This window comes from Myotis davidii, unplaced genomic scaffold (genome assembly GCF_000327345.1).
Source record: "Myotis davidii unplaced genomic scaffold, ASM32734v1 scaffold391, whole genome shotgun sequence".
Lineage (NCBI taxonomy): Eukaryota > Metazoa > Chordata > Mammalia > Chiroptera > Vespertilionidae > Myotis > Myotis davidii.
This window is the reverse complement of record NW_006284336.1, coordinates 855,746-873,949: the sequence shown is the minus strand read 5'-3', so window position 1 is coordinate 873,949 and position 18,204 is coordinate 855,746.

Sequence of the window (18,204 nt, the reverse complement as noted above, 5' to 3'; positions counted from 1 at the left end):
CACAGCCCACAAACAGACACTCATAAGGAATGGTATAAGTGCCTCTTCTCGCTCCATTCCCCTGCTGCTTCTATGCTTTAAACACTCTGGCCTTCTATTCCTCAAAGAGTATTGTGTTTCCTCCTACCTCCGGTTGTCCCCAGGCCTGGAACCTATGTTGCATGTCCTTCATCTGGTGATAACTCCTACTTCACTCTCACCTCAAGTGCCCATTCCTTGTGGAAGGCTCTCCAACCCCCAGGTTGGGTTAGCGTCCCTTATGGTAAACTCATGGCAGTGAGTAACAAACTGTTATATGATTTCCAGATAAGGTCTATTTCCTTTTCCCATCTGTGATCTTCATGCATTTTCTGCCTTTTATCCTGCACTGGTTCCCTGAAACTTTGCACGTAATTGGTTTATAATAGAATATGCCCAGAAAATGCCTGTTAAATGAACAAATGAGTCAGTGAATACAGATGCTGTAGTGGAAGCCCAGAGGGGAAAACCACTGACTTGCCCAGGGATTGGAGAAGTCTTCATGGAGGAGGGGGCATTTGAGCTGACCACAAAGGTTGAGCCCAGTTCTTCAGATTCTTCAGACAGGGGAGATCACATGTACATTCAAACACAACAAAAGGTGACAGGCAATAAGGCTTTGACACAACACTGGCTTTTTCTGTGTGAGCTGAGCATTGCCTGTGTGTAACAATCACTGGAGATGAAGTGGGAAGGTTGTTTGGAACCAGATTTTGAGAGTTTTACGTACCATGTTATAAAATACTAGAGGCCCGGTGCACGACATTTATGCACTGCAGGGGGGTGAGGGTCCCTCAGCCTGGCCTGTGTCTTTAGCAGTCTGGGAGCCCTCAGGGGATACTGACTGAGGCCCATGGGGAGCGGGCTTAAGCCGCAGTGGGACATCCTTAGTGCTGCAGGGGAGGTGGGAGAGACTCCCACCACTGCTGCTGCGCTTGCCAGCCTTCAGCCCGGCTTGTGGCTGAGCACACTGACCACCATGGGGCAGCTCCTGCATGGAGCGTCTGCCCCTGGTGGTCAGTGCATGTCATAGGGACTGGTCATTTCCCCACTTGGTCGATTTGCATATTACCCTTTTATTATATAGGATATAACATAATCATGGAGGCATTGAGCACCACTGAAGTCTTAAAAAAAAACAGCAAGGGACTGGCATTAGCAGAACTGTATTTTAGGATGATAACTTTGGTAGTAAGTGGGTGATGGATTAGACAGTAGAGGTACTGGAAGCATGGAAGTCAATCCGAGAGTGTGGTGCAGAAAAAATACATAAGAAGAGCCTCAGTGGAGGCAGTGGCTGTGGGATAGAAGAGAAGGGGTTGAAAGGAAGCTGAGTAGACAAGGCTTGGTTAGCGAACTGAACATTTTCCTGAAAACCCAAGTGTCCAAATTATTAAGCCTGTTGAGTATTGTGTTAGATTGGACTTTATCCTGATCAAGATTTTGAGTGCCAGAGACCTATTTTGGAGGTAATCCCAGGAAGCTCCCACCAGAAGTAAGACAGACAGGGAAGTGACAGAAGCCAATGCAGGTGCACTAATGAGCAGGTTCCTGCAGGGACAAATGGGTATCAAACCCACAGGAGACCCATGAGAGGCAGAGTGGAACAAGCCGCAGAGCTGTCCTGCACAAGGAATGAGGAAATGGGTATTTATCACTAAATTTTCTGCATGATTGGCTAAGGTCTGTTTGGAAGTGTTAACTCCCTGGCACTTTCTTCCCACCCCTTGTACCTGGGATGAGAAAATCCCCAGCCATGCCCGAGTAACTCAGTGGTTGAGAGACAACCTATGAACCAGGAAGTCACGGTTCCACACATGCCTGGGTTGCAGGCTCGATCCCCAGTTGGGGGCATGCAGGAGGCAGCCAAATCAGTGCTTCTCTCTCATCATTGATGTTTCTGTCTCTCTTTGCCTCTCCCTTTCTCTCTGAAATCAATAAAAATATTAAAAGAAAATCCCCAGGCAGAGAACTGCAGGTCCTCTCAGTAGGAAGCCATTATCTATCTCTATAGATAATAATGAGTTCCAGAGGATATGGGGTCAGCAGCGATAACATGTGATATATGATATTGTTTTGGGGCTGTCTGCTGTTCTAGACACTTTAGGTATGGTTTGTAATTTAATTTTTAGAATAACCTTATTAGGTAAGCATTGTTATTTCCACTTTTCAGAAGAGGAAAGTGAGCCTTCACATGGTGAATTTTCATGCTCAAAGGAACACAGGGATTGTAGTAAGATAGGTACAAAACCAACTCCAAATTGATGCTCTTAACATCTTCCGTGCATGTTTATTTGGATGGGCCAAGTCAGTTCATCTCCTGATTGATAATATTCCATGGTATTTTTGATGTTCTCTGCTCTTTTGTTGGCCTTCTCATGTTTCTGTCCCACCAAGATCCCTTGCCTTGGTTTTGAAGGTTTTCCTTCGGTGTCAATAAAGTAAATCTACATTGCACTCAGCACACAGCATGCTTTAGAGGAAGTGTTTGCCCTATAGTATGTTAAAGGGAAAATAATTGCTCTCTCCAAGGGAATCTTCTGGCTGTTTACAAACCCCCAATTATAATTGGTATGCAGCTGATTGTCACGACAACCGAAAGGAAACACATCGCAGTCTGTGCTGCTTGGGGAGGAATACTTCTTCTGAGTGCCATATACCACTATTTGGATGGTTAAGTATTCCCAAATCTGCTCCTCCCTAGAGGAGTGTTGTAAGAGCCACACTGCAAGGCATCTCTTCAAACAAACAATAAATCTATTTTCAATTTATACAATTGATTCCTTGGGCATTCACTTCGAGCTTCAGTTGTGAAATATCTTACATGTAGGACAATGTGAAACGGTGGCCACTCCTGGTGAAACATAGCATTAAAGCTCAGCTCAATGAACTTGTATATGGCCAGGGAACAGGTGTAAGTGCCTGTGAGAGGAGTGTAGAGGGTCAAATTCACGAATCCCTCAAGGTTTTGGCTATCTTAGGGGAGTGTCACCCAACAAAGGTTAGGTATTTGAATAATAATATATAGGAAACTGTTTTAGTATGATTTGAGAAATGGGTTTTAAATAACATGGAATGGTTGAATAATTTTCCAGAAAAATATATTACCTGGGATAGACACTCAGTGTCGTCAACTATATCCCTTATGATTAAAATTATTGTAGTTTACTGAACACAATGAGAATCATTTATTATACATATACATATATTATTTAATCTTCAGAGTAATCCTGTGCCATAGGCACGATCATGCCTAGTTTACACAGGCGGAAATTTAATAGAAACTGAGTAACTTTCCCAAGGTCACCTACTTAGTCAGTGGCAGAGTTGGGTTTTGAAGTGGGAGCCATTTGACTCTAACATGTGGATTCTTAACCACCAGGCTATAATGTCTTTGCTGCTGTACCTTTCAGAAATGACATAGAGTAGGTCAAGAGGAAGGAGACACATTTAGAAGGTCAGTAATGGAGAGAGGCAGCAGATTCTGGCAATGAAATCACTTACTAAAATCCAGAGGCTCATATTAAAGGATGTGTGCAAAATTTCTTATAGTTTGTGTTGATGCAATTTAAGAGATAATGGAGCATGAATGCCATGAGCACAGCATTATCTTCAGAGAAGCACTGGATAGGTGTGCAGCTCATGCTGAACGGGCTGAAATACGCTGCCTATTGATATCTAATAGGCAGCAAACTCCAGATGTGTCAGAGTGGGAATAATGTGAACCAGTATGTACCCAGCACCTTTGGAATACTGACCTTGGGCTACTGCTAAGTACTGGAGGTAGAATGGTGAAAAAGACAAACATATTCTCAGTCCTAATGGGGCTAGTTTTCTAATCAAGTAGATGTATGGGGTGTCCCCAAAAAGTGTATACACAGTTTGAATAATTATTTATTCCTATGGGTTAAATCTGAAAAGAAAGAAACATCAATTGAGCTATCAGAAAAAGTGTATACATTTTTGGGACACTCTATATATCAATCTACGTTGGATTCCCCAAAAGCAACCCTTTCTTAATTCGAGGATCTGAGTGCTATTTGTGTGGTGATTCCAGGAAGTAGGAGTCTGTGGAAATGAGACAGGAGAGAGAAAGAAGTCAATACAAGGTGTGTTATCTCACAGTTAAGTCCTGCGGGACTACTCTAGATGGCTCTAGTGTAAAGCACACCTCAAAGGTATCCCAATCAAGGGGCAAGGTATGATTTGGCTCAGTGGAGCATCAGCCTGCAGACTGAAGGGTCATGGGTCTAATTCCTGTCAAGGGCATGTAACTCGGTTGCAGGCCCAATCCCTGGCACAGTCAGAGTACATGTGAGAGGCACCAATCGATGTTTCTCTCTCTCTCTCTCTCTCTCTCTCTCTCTCTCTCTCTCTCTCTCTCTCCCCCCGTCCCTTCCACTCCCTCTGAAAATCAATGGAGGGTTACCAGCCACAAAAAGAGACAAGGTAAATGAAGTGTCCATCAACTCTGTCAGTCCTGTGTTGATGGATGTTTCTGAAGGGTCCTTCATCTACCGCTTCTGCTCTGCCCTGTACATGGGCTGTTTGAAAATTGGCACCTAGACCAAGCTGTCCGGAACGAGTTGCAGGTGTTTCAGTTGAAAGCCATTGGGTCTTGTGTGTGGCAATGGTGAGTTCCAAGAGCATCAACAGTCCCTGCTACAGGTGTTAAACCAAAAAACTCACGTAACTAATTAATCATTTACTAGTATGGTAAGTGCTAGAAAGAGGAAATATTAGGTGTTATCTGGAGGGTCAGGGGAGCCTTCACTATGCAAGTGATGGTAAAGTATTAGATTCAGCAACAAATTTTAAAAAGTGGCTTAAAGGAGATAAACGACATAAGGATGGAATGAAAGCCCCACAAATTCATCCAGAATCAATATTCCTTCCATCTCTAAATCAACTAAATGGAGAATCGACCCTCATTCTCATGGTTCAAGATGAAGCCATCATCCATGTTTCAAGTAGCAAAATGGAGATGAGTGGGAGGAGAAAGGCCCACGGCCTTCTTTTAAAGGAGGCGGCAGGAGTCCGCACCACAGTACATCTCCCTAACTCTCATGGCCACATGCTGTTGCAAAGGGGGCTGAGAAATGTGGTGACGATGTTCCCGGAGAAAATTGGGGTTCTGTAATTAATGTAGAAGAAGAGAGATACTTTTGGGAGGTATAACAGATGCCATTGCTTTTGACAAATGAATGTTAGTTAGACTGTGTGGAGAATGGAGGCTAGTTCCTATGCCTCGTGAAAGCACAAAATTATCCACGGATCTCAATCCCTGGGACTCAATGCCACCCTCTCAACAACTTTATAAGGAGAGTTTTTACCACCCTGGCTGGGTGGTTTAGTTGCTTGGAATGTTGTCCCATACACCAAAAAGGTTGCAGGTTTGATTCCTGGTCAAGGCACTTACTTAGGCTGTGGGTTGCGCCCCGGTCTCTCTCTCTCTCTCTCTCTCTCTCTCTCTCTCTCTCTCTCTCTCTCTCTCTCTCTCTCTCTCTCTCTCTCTCTCTCTCTCTCTCTCTCTCTCTCTCTCTCCTTCCCTCTCTCTCTTAGTTTTCACAATATTGGATTTTCTCTCTATAAGAATTCAACTGTAATTTCTTAACATAAGTTAACAGAAACCCAATTCTCTTTACATAACCCAAAGATGCTAGTATCAAGACGCTGAGAACCATCTCAGCTCTTTAGTAACTTGATCATGTATGAATAGAATCAGAAACATTGCACCTGCTCTTATTCTTTTATCCATAACTGGTTGTTATCCATAGAGAGATAATCTTGTCAATTGTTTACCAGTAATGTCATTTGGTAAATATGGCCACCAAGTGAGAAGGAGAATATACCACATAGGACTGAAAAGGGGATTTAAATCAAGTAGTTTCTGTTTTTGGAGCCTTGTTTATGTTAAATGATAATGTCTGAGTGATTTCTTTTACCCCCTTCGCTGAATATTATCTAGGGTTTTCCCCCTAGTGTGAGGCTATATGATTTCTTGTATGAATCATCTCTACAATGGTGCTGTCTGCCTCTTTCAAATGCTGCTGAGAGCTGTGTTCTCCCCAAAGTACTTTGCTGTACATCACTGTGAATAATGGTAATGGGATGGGTGGGGATGTAAAATTCAGGTTCAGAAGTAAACAAAGCACTTATTCCTCAGATGGAGTCCAGGAGAAATCAGAAAGTGGGAGAATTTCGCCGCCCATCCCATCACCACCATTTTTTTTTTCTCTTACAAGCTGACACATCATAATACAAATCAGCATGAAAGAATCCTCCAGCTAACCCAGTCTTTTATTTCCCTGATGTCTCTGTTTTGGGCAAAGAGCTGATTTCCCTGAGAGTTTTGTTTCCTTTATTATTTTAATGGCCCATAGCTAGTTGGTTGAGACTGTTTCAGAGTAATGACTGTGTAAAACTATAAAATCTTTTTTATTGCTTTTTTTTTTTTGAGAGAGAGAGAGAGGAAAGGGGAGAGAGGGAGAAGTGAGAGAGAACCATCAGTCTGTTGCCTCCCACACGAGCCCCAACAGGGGATCAAACCGATAACCTGGGTACATACCCTGACCCGGAATCGAACCTGCCACCCTTTGGTGCATGGGAAGATGCTCTGACCTACCAACCCATTTTTGATTGTCACCGCTGGTGCTACAGACACCTAATGAGCAGAGGGCGGGGATGCTGTTAAACATTTCACAATGCACAGAATAAAGAATTATCCAGCCCTGAATGTCAATTATGTCCAAGTTGAGGAGCCCTGTTCTAAGCCAGGATCCTCAGATCCTGCAAGGGAGGCAGCCTTTGGTTCTGACTTGCTGCCTGTGTGACTTTGGAAATGTCCTTGTTCTAGGTGGCAAAAGCGGATACTTGGACTAATTGATGCTCAGGGGACTTTTCAGCCCGGGGCTGAGGTCACATCAGCCATCAATGTTGGCAGTGGCCTGGCACAAGGGCTGCTCTCCCTGCAGAAACGACATTGATCAGAAACGATAACCACTGAGATGACAGCACACACAAGGAGAATGTTTCCAACCTGCAGGACTGTGTGCCCTTTGGATGCATTCTAAAGCCTGTGTCGTGTGGGCCTCCTTCCAGACAGTTGCATACATTTGGAGCTGGTTTTAGAAGGCTACTAAATCATTCTGGGTGATTTTGTTTTAGAGACCATTCATATTTTTTTGAAGGAAAAATCAAAGGACACGCTTTAATTTAATACACCACAGCCCTTCCAAATAGGAACAGGCTCTTGGATATTGATTTGGAGTTTGGGCATTGCATGCGCCTGTTTATCCTGTTGGTTATCATGAGCAAAGTTTTTCTTTTTAACCTCAAGGATTCAATTCAATCATGCCCACAGTGGAACTGAGGCGGGCTGTAGGATGAGGTCTATGGAGAGGGGCTGATTCTCTGAGCAGCACAAGCAGTGATGGGGGGAGGGGACTGAACAGAACAGAGACTAAATGAGGGTAATGAAGCAAAAGTCTCCAATACTTAGCACATCACTGCTAATGTCAACTCTTACCTAGGCTGTTTGAGTCACTACTTACTCTGGCTGCCTTCCTGTACCATCCTCCCTCCTTCCCTAGACGTGCTGCAGGGTTTCTCACACTGGAACAGACTGCTACAGAGAAGGGGCATTCTGCAGTCCTGGAGAGGGAGAGGCGGGGACGTTGTTTAGGGACTCCTGGGTCCACCTTATCCTGACCCGCACACCCCCTGAAGGAGGTTGTGACCTTAGGGCTGCTGAGTTTCATCTGGCAGAACCAGGTGTTCGCAGCATTTGCTTTCGCAGCAGCATGTGGATGTGAGGTACAAGTTTGAGGCTACAAGAGCAGCAGCAAAGCAAAACCTTGATGCTGTGTTGCAGTGTCATAACAGGTGTGCCCCTGGTAGAGGTCTGGGGCCCAGAGGAACTGCACCCAAACCTGCTACCTCTGCCCCCAACCTGAGTAGCAATCACTCTTCCAATAGCTTCCTGTACCCTTAGCTTATGGAGCTGGGAAATAAATCTCATTGTCTGGCAGGTGTATGAGCAATGGAGGCAATCCCTGCCAGCCCCAAAAAACAGGGGGCAGGTGTGCAGGTGTCTCAGTTAAGATTTCCCCGAGAGCAGACCCTGAGACTAGGATGTGAGTCCACAGGGTTTATTTGGGAGAACATCCCAGGAAGCACTGGTAGTGGCATGGAAACATTAGATGGGGAATGAAAGGAGATGGGTAAAGGGTGCATCTGTAAGCAAGTGGTCACCTGGGACTCACCCCCCTGGGAAACTCCAGCAGAGAGTGTAGAACAAGCATGTCAAACTCAAAAGCTAGCACAGGCCATATAAACAAGGTTTAAGTTTATGTGTGCCACAAAAAAACACAAGCTTCAATTTTCATAGAAATGTAGGTTTATTTCAAAAAGTACAGTATAAAATAGAAAAGAGCAATGATAATATTAATGTTTTCTTACATACCATTATATTGGCTGGGCTGCAAAAATACTTGTTGTGGGCCGTATGTGATCCACGGGCCGCAAATTTGACATGCTTGGTGTAGAATATGCTTTTCAGTTATCCCATGTGGGCATTGATAAAGCCGGGCTATTTATGCACCAATCGTTCTCCTTCTGTCATTTGTTGAGGGCTATTGCCGCTTTCAGAAGCGTTAACATTTCAGAACTTACAGCTTGCCCTGCTTTCTGGCCAACAGGGCTCCCATAGGCAAAGGCCCTCCAGCAGGGGAGTAGCAGGTGCTCTCAGCGAGCCTGTAGGAGTGCAGAGGTGAGTGTTGCGGATATATGGGTTGGGCAGGGCTGGCACCTGCGGTAGCATATTGGTTTAAACTATCGCTGTCATATACTACTTATATGAGCGCAATTCAACTGCAATACCTTAAACTTACAGCTCTTATAAACAGCTCCAAGAAAGCAAAACACACTTACATATTACATTTTTAAGCAGTAAAAAAAAAAACAATAAAATTCAAAATTACAACAACAACTTGATGTGATGGAGGGTATTGTTCGGTCAAACAAAGTCAATCTTCGTAATGCAAGTATGGTATTCACTACCAAGGGGCAGGTTATTTTGAATCCAGATTTCCTGTAATATCCTGTTATAACTAGATTTCACATACCTACGTATCGTTGCTGATCAAGTTCATCTTATCATGTTGATGGCGTATCCCAATGGAGATGGCTTCTTCCAACAAGACAATCCGCCATGACACGGTGCTCATATTGTGCAGGAGTGGTTTCAAGAACATGAGGGAGACTTTACCTTGCTTAGGTGGCCCCCACAATCACCAGATCTCAATCCAGTTGAGCATCTGTGGGACAAAGTTAAAAGAGCCATCAGGTGGCTGGTTCCACAGCCATCAAATCTCACAGAACTGGACAGTGCTGTTCATCAGGCATGGTGTCAGATTCCTCGCATCACCTTTCAACATCTCGTGGAGTCAATGCCAAGAAGAACAGCCACAGTATTGAAGGCAAAAGGTGGCCCAACGGAGTACTGATGGGGTGGTCATAACAATCTGGCCACTCAGTATATAAAAGAAAGGAGTTTATTGAGGGGTGATGGGTAGCTCACAGAAGCCCTGGGAAGATTAGAGAGCCAGGCTCTGCTGTCCTGCGGAAACAGTGGAGGTTGGGAAGCAGCTAAGACCGCAGCAAAATGATGCATGAAACCCTTGAGGTGAGGACACTGCTGTCACCATTGCTAGTAAACATGAAACACTTCAGCTTGTGCCTCCACCCCCAAGAGCAGACACTGCTACTCCATTGCCCTGTTGTTACTAAAATCCTGACACCTTCTACTGCTCCAGCCACCCATCACCAGAATCAATTCTCTGCTACCTTGCTGCAAAGCCCAGGTTGGGTGTGAATCTGATTAGTGGAGCTTGGACCATGAGTCTACATCCTAACTGGCAAAGAAACATCTTGTCAATGGGTTCTAGCATGGGACTTGGGTTCAACGTGGGGCATCCCCTAGACATGGGCAGGAGATTGAGATGCTGGGCAACCAGCAAAGGTGACTAAGGCCCACTGTGGCCTTTCCCTTTGCTTTTTTCATTAGGATGTCACAACTAAAGAAGCAAAGGAAACGTTTGCTGGGCTGGTCACAGTCTACTGAACGTATCCCCAAAAGTCAGGTCAACTAAAAAGGTATTTTAAAGTTCCCAAAATAGGGAAATGGAGAGTGGTTGGTACCAAACTCAGTGTAGTCTTATCTCTGCGTGCCTGTTGCTATACCTCATTCTAGAGGGCCAGGGTCGTGTCTTATTTGTTTACTTGTGAATAAGAACAGGCATTGAGTTCATGCTTGAAAGAGGTGGCAAGGGAGGAAAGGAAACAGTTTGTATTAGGTCTTTGGTTCCTGAACACGAATAGATTGGACACTGATTTGGCAGGAATGAGGAGAGAAGTGCAAGTTTTAGGATAGAGCAGAAAAGAGTTCCACTTATTGTGAGAAAAAAGACCGAGCAAAGGTACTTTGAAGCTTAGGGGACTTCAGCCATGGTTTGAAGAAATAACATGTTGGCATAAGATCCAGGTGTTTATCAGAATACCAAGTATTCTACAGGAAATACGAGCCAGGGGAACATTCAAGGGTACCTTGGCTTTCCATAGTATTGCCCCAGAAATGAAACTCAGAAGAAATCTATTAATCAAGACTTTGAGCAGCGGCTCACTGACTTCAGTTAACACCCTAGAGCAGTGATGGTGAACCTATGACACGCGTGTCAGAGGTGACACGTGAACTCATTTTTTTGGTTGATTTTTCTTTGTTAAATGGCATTTAAATATATAAAATAAATATCAAAAATATAAGTCTTTGTTTTACTATGGTTTCAAATATCAAAAAATTTCTATATGTGACACGGCACCAGACTTAAGTTAGGGTTTTTCAAAATGCTGACACACTGAGCTCAAAAGGTTCGCCATCACTGCCCTAGTATTTAATGAAGGTTTAATTATTTTTAATAAGAAGATTCTAAGGTTCAGATAGATTTATCTAATTGTGTACAAAGCAAATTATTCCCATAAGAAGAGTATTGCAAACAGGTGGGCTACATAATCTTTTAAAGACTTTCCCATCTATAATTTTGGACATCTGGGGATTAACCTGGGGTTTCATGGGAAGACATATGCTCAGAAATAAAAGTCATTTTTCAGAGAGACACAGCTTAAGTGTCAAGACCATTCCTATTCATGGAAAAGGCCCAAGAGAGAGCATCTGGACAGGGCAGCAATTTAAGAATGTTCCAGTTGGTAAGCAAGAAGCATCTGAAAATGTAGGCTGAAATAAACACAAAGTTAAATACTGACCTCCTTTCTCTTGCAAGTAAATTTGAAAAGTGTTTGAGAATGTGTTTGTGTGTCGCTGTGTGTGTCTTTGATACTACAATGCAGTGTGGTTGTAGGCCTAGGACAAAGGCTCTGCAAGGAGTGTTTTTGGAAGCGGTACAAGCATTTGAGGGGAATTTCTGCAAATGAAACAAAAGCCTTTAGAAGATGTAAACGTTTGACTCAGCAATTCCCTTTCAGAAAGATATATTAAAGAAATAATTAAAGACGTGCAAGTATTTCAGCTCTAAGCAGTTTTACTGCAGCATTAATTATAATACTCTAAACCTAAAGTTCTAACAACAGGAGACAGGATAAGAGATTTGTTTTTCATAGCCATACTATTAAAACCATGGGGCCTTTGAAAATATTATCAAGACAAGGATATTTTAAGCAGGTTGAGGAGCACGGGTAAGTGATACCTACACATGTGCATTTGTACTTGGTGTTAAGTTCGGAAAATACCAAGAAAGGTCTTACTGGTGATTTACCTGTGGCTGGCGACTTTACGAATATCCTGAAAATTTTATTCTTTATGCGTATCTGTACTTTATAATTTTTCTACCAATAAGTATGTATTGCTTTTATACTTACACATTTTAAGAAAATATATACTCCAGCTTCCCTCCCAGCTCTATCGATGGGAGAAGAAAGAAGTTGTTTTTGTTAAGTAAGTGAATAGCTGTGCGGTGTATGATGTTTTTATATCCATCATTTCCTTAATTGACACAATATCCTGTGAGGTAGAAAGTATACTTTTATCTTTATTTTATTTCCGTCTACAAGAAACTGAGGTGCACCCCACTAAAGAAGTGAAAAAGCTGGGGTCAACCACAGAAAAAGCTGGTTCCAAACCCACACCCGCAGTCACCCAGGTCCCCAAGGATCTTCCCAGGGTGGTGTTGGGTCAGGGGTGGGGGTGGGGGGGCGGAGAGAGCTTTTCCTCTTGCTTTTCACTCCCCAGAGTTCAGTCCTCTGATTGGCTTTGAGAGGCCAAGGCTCCTTTTCAGGAAAAAAGATGAAGGAAGAAAGGCAAGAAGGAAGGAAGGAGTGATGGGTCCTTCATCCCATGTCCTCACTGTGCACCAGAGAGGGGACAGGCATCAGAGTAAGTGGCTGTGAGGAGGAGGGTTATAAGGAGGCTGAGCTCCAGGCACCCGACCTTCAGCCTTGGCAAAGCCCTTGCTCTCACGCCATGCGGTGAAAGCAATAAAGAGCTCCTCCGAGCGAGTGCATATCGGCAAGGACCAGGAGCCTCCCAAGTGGGTGCTCTGCCCTTTGGAAGACCTCTAGGGCTTTCACAAGTTGAGGGGAGTCTGCTGTGTTTCTGTCATCCTACTGGGGAGAGGGATCACCATAGATTTTTTTCCTCTGTTTTTGCTTTCTTGTTTGTTGTTGAAATGCAGAAGGCTCGTTAGTAGGCCCAATTTTATTCAGAGAAACAAATGTGACATTTCTTACACCCGGTTTGTGGAGCGCAATTCATTTCCCCTTCATATCTACACTACCATATTTCATTCTCCCAGAACTCCTGCCTGGAAGACATTATTCCCACTCTATACATTTTGAGTTTAAATGATCCAGAGAGACTAAGTTACTTGCCCAACACCACACGGCGAATAAGTGGCAAAACTGGGATTTATATGCCCTTTGTCTGAAGCACTAATCCCCAGACCATCTTCTTCAAACAGTAATACTTCTCAGTCCCTGACCACGCCGTAAGTCCTTGGTCACGGGAATCACAGTCCCTCAGAGCAGAAGAATGCTCGTTGGTGTGTTTTGTCCCTCTGTTCGAAGCTCAGAAAACACAGAGCAGTCCCAAGGATTCTGTGCTGTGGAGTCTGCACAAGTGCATCTGTACATGCCCAGGGCTGATTTGCATAAGCAGAGGAAACATATTTGGCACATTTTACAAATTCCATAATTCAGTTTCACCTCTTGGTTGGGAGAGGGGCAATTTCACACCGAACAGGACGAGAAGCCATGAAGAGTGCTGGGTGAGCTAATGAGACTGACTGTGACAGTGGGCTTGGCTTTTTCATTACATCTGTCTTCTTGAAAGGAAATGAAGACCTTTAACAATGAGCTGACAGAGAAAGCGAGGTGGTGTTTGGAGGGACACCAAGGGCAGATGGGGGAGCCGAACAAGGAAGAAGCCTGGGACCCGGGCCGGTGCTTTCTCCTTCTCTGGGGCAGTGTGGTGTTTCCTCTTTGCTTCTCTCTAAAAATTTGCTTTTCTTTCCCCACCCCATTTTGTTTGCTTCTCTGTGCACATGGTGGACAATGATTTTTAGACCTCAGCTCCTTTCATGCATAAGAAAGGAAATAAGTCAACCAGTAGAAACCTGTTACAGTGAATGAGTGTGAGTGAATTTAGTAGGAAATGAAGAGTCTAAAACAAAGAGCTGTTTCCCTTCCAAGTTCTAGAAGTGACCTTTCAGTGGGTGCAAAGAGGGCTCTGCATTGGTGGGGGAGTGCAGGAGGCCGCAGGGCAGATGAAGGCAGATGAAGGTTGCTAATAATGTCTTGGGAATTGAAGAGTACGCTCTAGATGTGAAAAGTACTACTACTGCCGTACCCACCATGAGCAGACACTACCTATATTTCCAGGATTAGGATGAGATAAGACTGAGTTGTGCAAACACAGGTGGATCCTGTCTTTATTAAAATGTTGATGTTCCAGTTATCATGGATTTTCTCATTCATTTCGATTTCTAGAAATCACACCTTAGAATGTTATTTACCTAGATCACTTCTGGGTCATCCCCTTAAATCTTGCATCTCGAGGGGAGTGTCTCACTCTCCTGACTCTAGTCTTGCCCCTGCAGTGGCTTAGCTTACAGCAGGTTTTCCTAAAGTGTGGGACGCACACACACACAAAATTTAGTCCTTGGGCACATTGCCATGGCATTAGACAATTCTAGTCACTTCATGAGAACATTATTTGTCCTTTTGCCCTTTCTTTTCCACAGCTGTGTCATATTTACATATTAACAAGCACGCATACCATTGGCTACCCAGAGAGGTAAAGTCACTTCCCTTTGGATGCATAAAAGGGTGAGAAGAAGGAGGGCTAGAGAGTGCAGACAGCTGGCCCCGTGCCCTGTGTTTTGTACGGGACCGTGGTGCAGTCGTATTGTGTGCAGAGGAAATGCTGCATTAGCGCTGGCCCCGCTTGTTGCTCTGCAGTCTATCTGGCTAGAGAGGTCAGCCCTCATGACCAGTTCTTTGGAAGGCTGGAGTGAAGGCCTTTGAAGCTGGCCAAGTTGATGTTTCAGAGGGTAGTGATAAAGATGAAACTTCTCCTTGGGTTTAGTAAACTCAGAGGAGGAAAAGAAAGGTCTCGAGGAAATGCTGCATTAGCGCTGGCCCCGCTTGTTGCTCTGCAGTCTATCTGGCGAGAGTGGCCAGCCCTCATGACCGGTTCTTTGGAAGGCTGGAGTGAAGGCCTTTGAAGCTGGCCAAGTTGATGTTTCAGAGGGTAGTGATAAAGATGAAACTTCTCCTTGGGTTTAGTAAACTCAGAGAAGGAAAAGAAAGGTCTCACTAATGAGTGAATGAATGAATGAATGAATTCAGGAGACCTGAGGTGAGTCTTAACCTTTCAAACCCCGGTTGCAGTGCCCTGCCTTCTTGCCTCCTGAATACTCCTCACCAATAGCAAGTTGACTTCCTGTGACATCTTCTCCTCTCCTGGAACCTACTTTAGGAGATTTGATCTGGCCTGGGCCCCTCACCCCTCTGGACTATTGGTTAACTTGCTTCTCAAATGGTGTTCTGCTCTTCACAAATACTAACCAAGAGCCTACTATGTGCAAAGCAAATCATTTGGCACAGAAAGAGCCCCAAGAATAAGCAAGAGGGAATGAGGGTTCCCTTTTCCCCAGCCAAGAAGAGGCATAACAGACATTGAGCCACTCACACTGCCACGAACAGTCTTAGGGACCTCACCCACAGCCTATCCTGACATCCTCACAACAGCCCTGAGATGGGGAAACTGAGTCTCAGATAGTGATGATGTTATCACATATGTCCTATTCAGGTGCTGATCCTCACAACTATGCCAGGAAGAAGGCACCACCATTTTCTCAGTTTATAGATGTGGAAGCTGAGACTTGGAGGGATTAGTGACGTGGCAAATATACTACATTCTATGTGCTGCTACAGGCTACAGCCAAAATGAAAACCCAACATCGTGGCCACATTCCAGAATTTATCATCGGGGCTTGTGTGGCACGCAGTTAAGGGACTGACATCCCAAGAGGCCTGGAAGGGACAAGCCCCTGCTTGAAGGGTACACGTTAGCCAGGAGATCACTGTGTTACCTTAGAAAGAAACAAGGTCTTTTTCTTTTCTTTTCTTTCGTTCTTTTTTTTTTTTTTTTGGCAAAATGCCCTGTTGTGTTTGGTCCTTTTTCTGAAGCAGGGAACATTATGACTTTCATATTTGTCTTCTTTGGTAAAAGGACAAAGCTGAGGGCTTTGCATTGTCCAACCTCTTTGCGAAAGTGGGACTTTTAAGAAAGGTAAAACAAGTAAAGAACCGACATTTGTGCAGTTTACAAAGGGCTTTAGTGCTTTTGATTCTTAATATAACTAATGGGAGGGACAGGTGTCGTTAGCTGGTGTCAGGTGAGACATTGATCTCCGTATACAGTTGAGTAACCTGAGACAGGAATCGATTAGTAGGAGCAGTGATGAGTGTTGAGCAAATGCAAAACCTCCAGTGCTTGATTCAGTACACATTGCATTGCATTCATTATGTTGTCTCTCTCGTGCGATTTCTCCATCATTTAAATTAGGTAAGCACGTAACACTTCCACTTAGCACAATGGCTACCGGGTCATCGGAGCTTAAAATGTGTCAGCTATTATTATGTTTTTCTGTCACTGCTGTGGTTATCACTTCACTGTTGATGTCACTGCTGTGGTTGTTATCATCACTTCACTGAGGCATTTGTCCCAGTAGCAGAGACTCTGGTTTGGGATGAGAGATGACATGATGGGAAGAGCATGGAGTTTGCAGTAGATTAAGATTTGTGTTGTCTTGAGCATGTTGCTTAATCCACCTCACCCCTTTGTTGTTTTGCTAGGATAATAGAGATAATACTCACCTTTTACTCTTGAACTCTACATACTAAGTCAAGTTAGTGCATGATGACCAACATTTAAAAAACACACACAAAATAAAACAGAGCAGAATGGAATAGAAGATGCCATAGTGCTTGCACTCAGGGTGGTTTGATGGAATGTTTACAAGCATATGTGTGCATAATGCATTGCAATATAAAATGATTCTCTTAGTGTGGGTGATACTAAGAACAGGAACAGGGAAAGCAAGAGCTAGGCACATAGGAAGTGATCAGATGGTCATTGTTATCATCATCACCTGCATCTCCAGACAAGCCAGGAAAATCGTTGGCTGCCTTTTTTGAACCAGGTGGTTACTGATCCGACAACCAAAGGACAGCTCAGTGGCTGGGCCGGTGCTCCTTAATTCTCCTGACCTCAGAACTGCCCGGAGATGCCCAGTCAAAAGGCAGATGACTAACACCAGCACAAACCTTCTGAACCTAAGTGCCCAGCAGAGAACAGACTGAGCTTGTCTTGAGGGAATCGAGGTGCCTTCCAGGCACGCTGTGCCAAGAACTCTCTCGCCATTTAATACCTGGCGTCCCCTCTGGAGTTAAAAAGGATTGAAACAGCAACTGGCATGTTGATGGCTACAGAGCAGCTGTGTCCCCAGCTCAGATCAGAGTGGCATCTGCTTGGAACAGAACATCTTGTTATTCTGGGTCCCTTTTCCTACAGCAGTTCAAGCGTAATGGGACAAATGAGAGACACTGAGCAGATATTTATCAAACACCTACCAGGAACTGAAACGGTAATTTAGTTGTGCCTCACTTTTGCAAAACAACCTCCACACTGTCAGCAGATAGCCTTTCCTGCACCATGCTCTGGTCTTGTCAATGCCCTGATTTTAACCCTTCAGCCATTGCCTGTTTTGTATAGGATAGACACGAATTTTCTTAGTGAGGCACTCAAAACCCTTCCTAACATGATCCTTACTGACTCTCTGTGCTTCATCCTCTGATCTCCTGGCTTCATATTATACTCTATTTCCCCTCATGCTTAAAGCCCCCTGAGTGGGCTTTGTTTTGGTGTCTCCATGCTATTCAGGTGCTGCCCCCTCTGCTTAGAATGTCTCTCCATATCTCAGTCACATGCCACATTTCCATTCATTTTCAAGCCTCAATTCACCTCTTTTGTGAACCCTTGAAGGTTAATTACCTTTTCCATTGAAAACATATGAACCTAAGGGATATGCTCATAAATAATTATGACAAATTATAGTCAATTTATTCAGTTGCCTATCTCCATAAAGGCATCTCCAGGTGGACATATACTAAGTATGACATCCACCAAATAAACATGTCAACCAACCTTTATTGAAGACCTACTAAGTGCCAAATTAGAGACCCGGGTGTGATAGACTGTATAGTGGCCCCCTAAAACATCCGTATCCTAACCCCTGGAACCTATGAATATAGCCATATATGGCAGAAGGGACTATGCATATGTGACTGGGTTAAGGAAGTTGAAATTATAACCCAGAGAGAATCCTGGATGGACTGCTGGGTCTTTAGTATAATCACAAGACACATTAGAGGGAGAGACACAGAGCTGTGTGAAGACTAAAGCAAGGTGCTGCACTGCTCATTTCGAAGACGGAGAGGAGTTCCCCCCCCCACCCCTCCTCCCACCCCCCAAGGAATGCTGTTCTACAAGCTGGAAAAGGCAGCAGAACCGCTTCTCCCTGGGAGCCTCTGGAGGCAGCCAGGTCCTGCCAG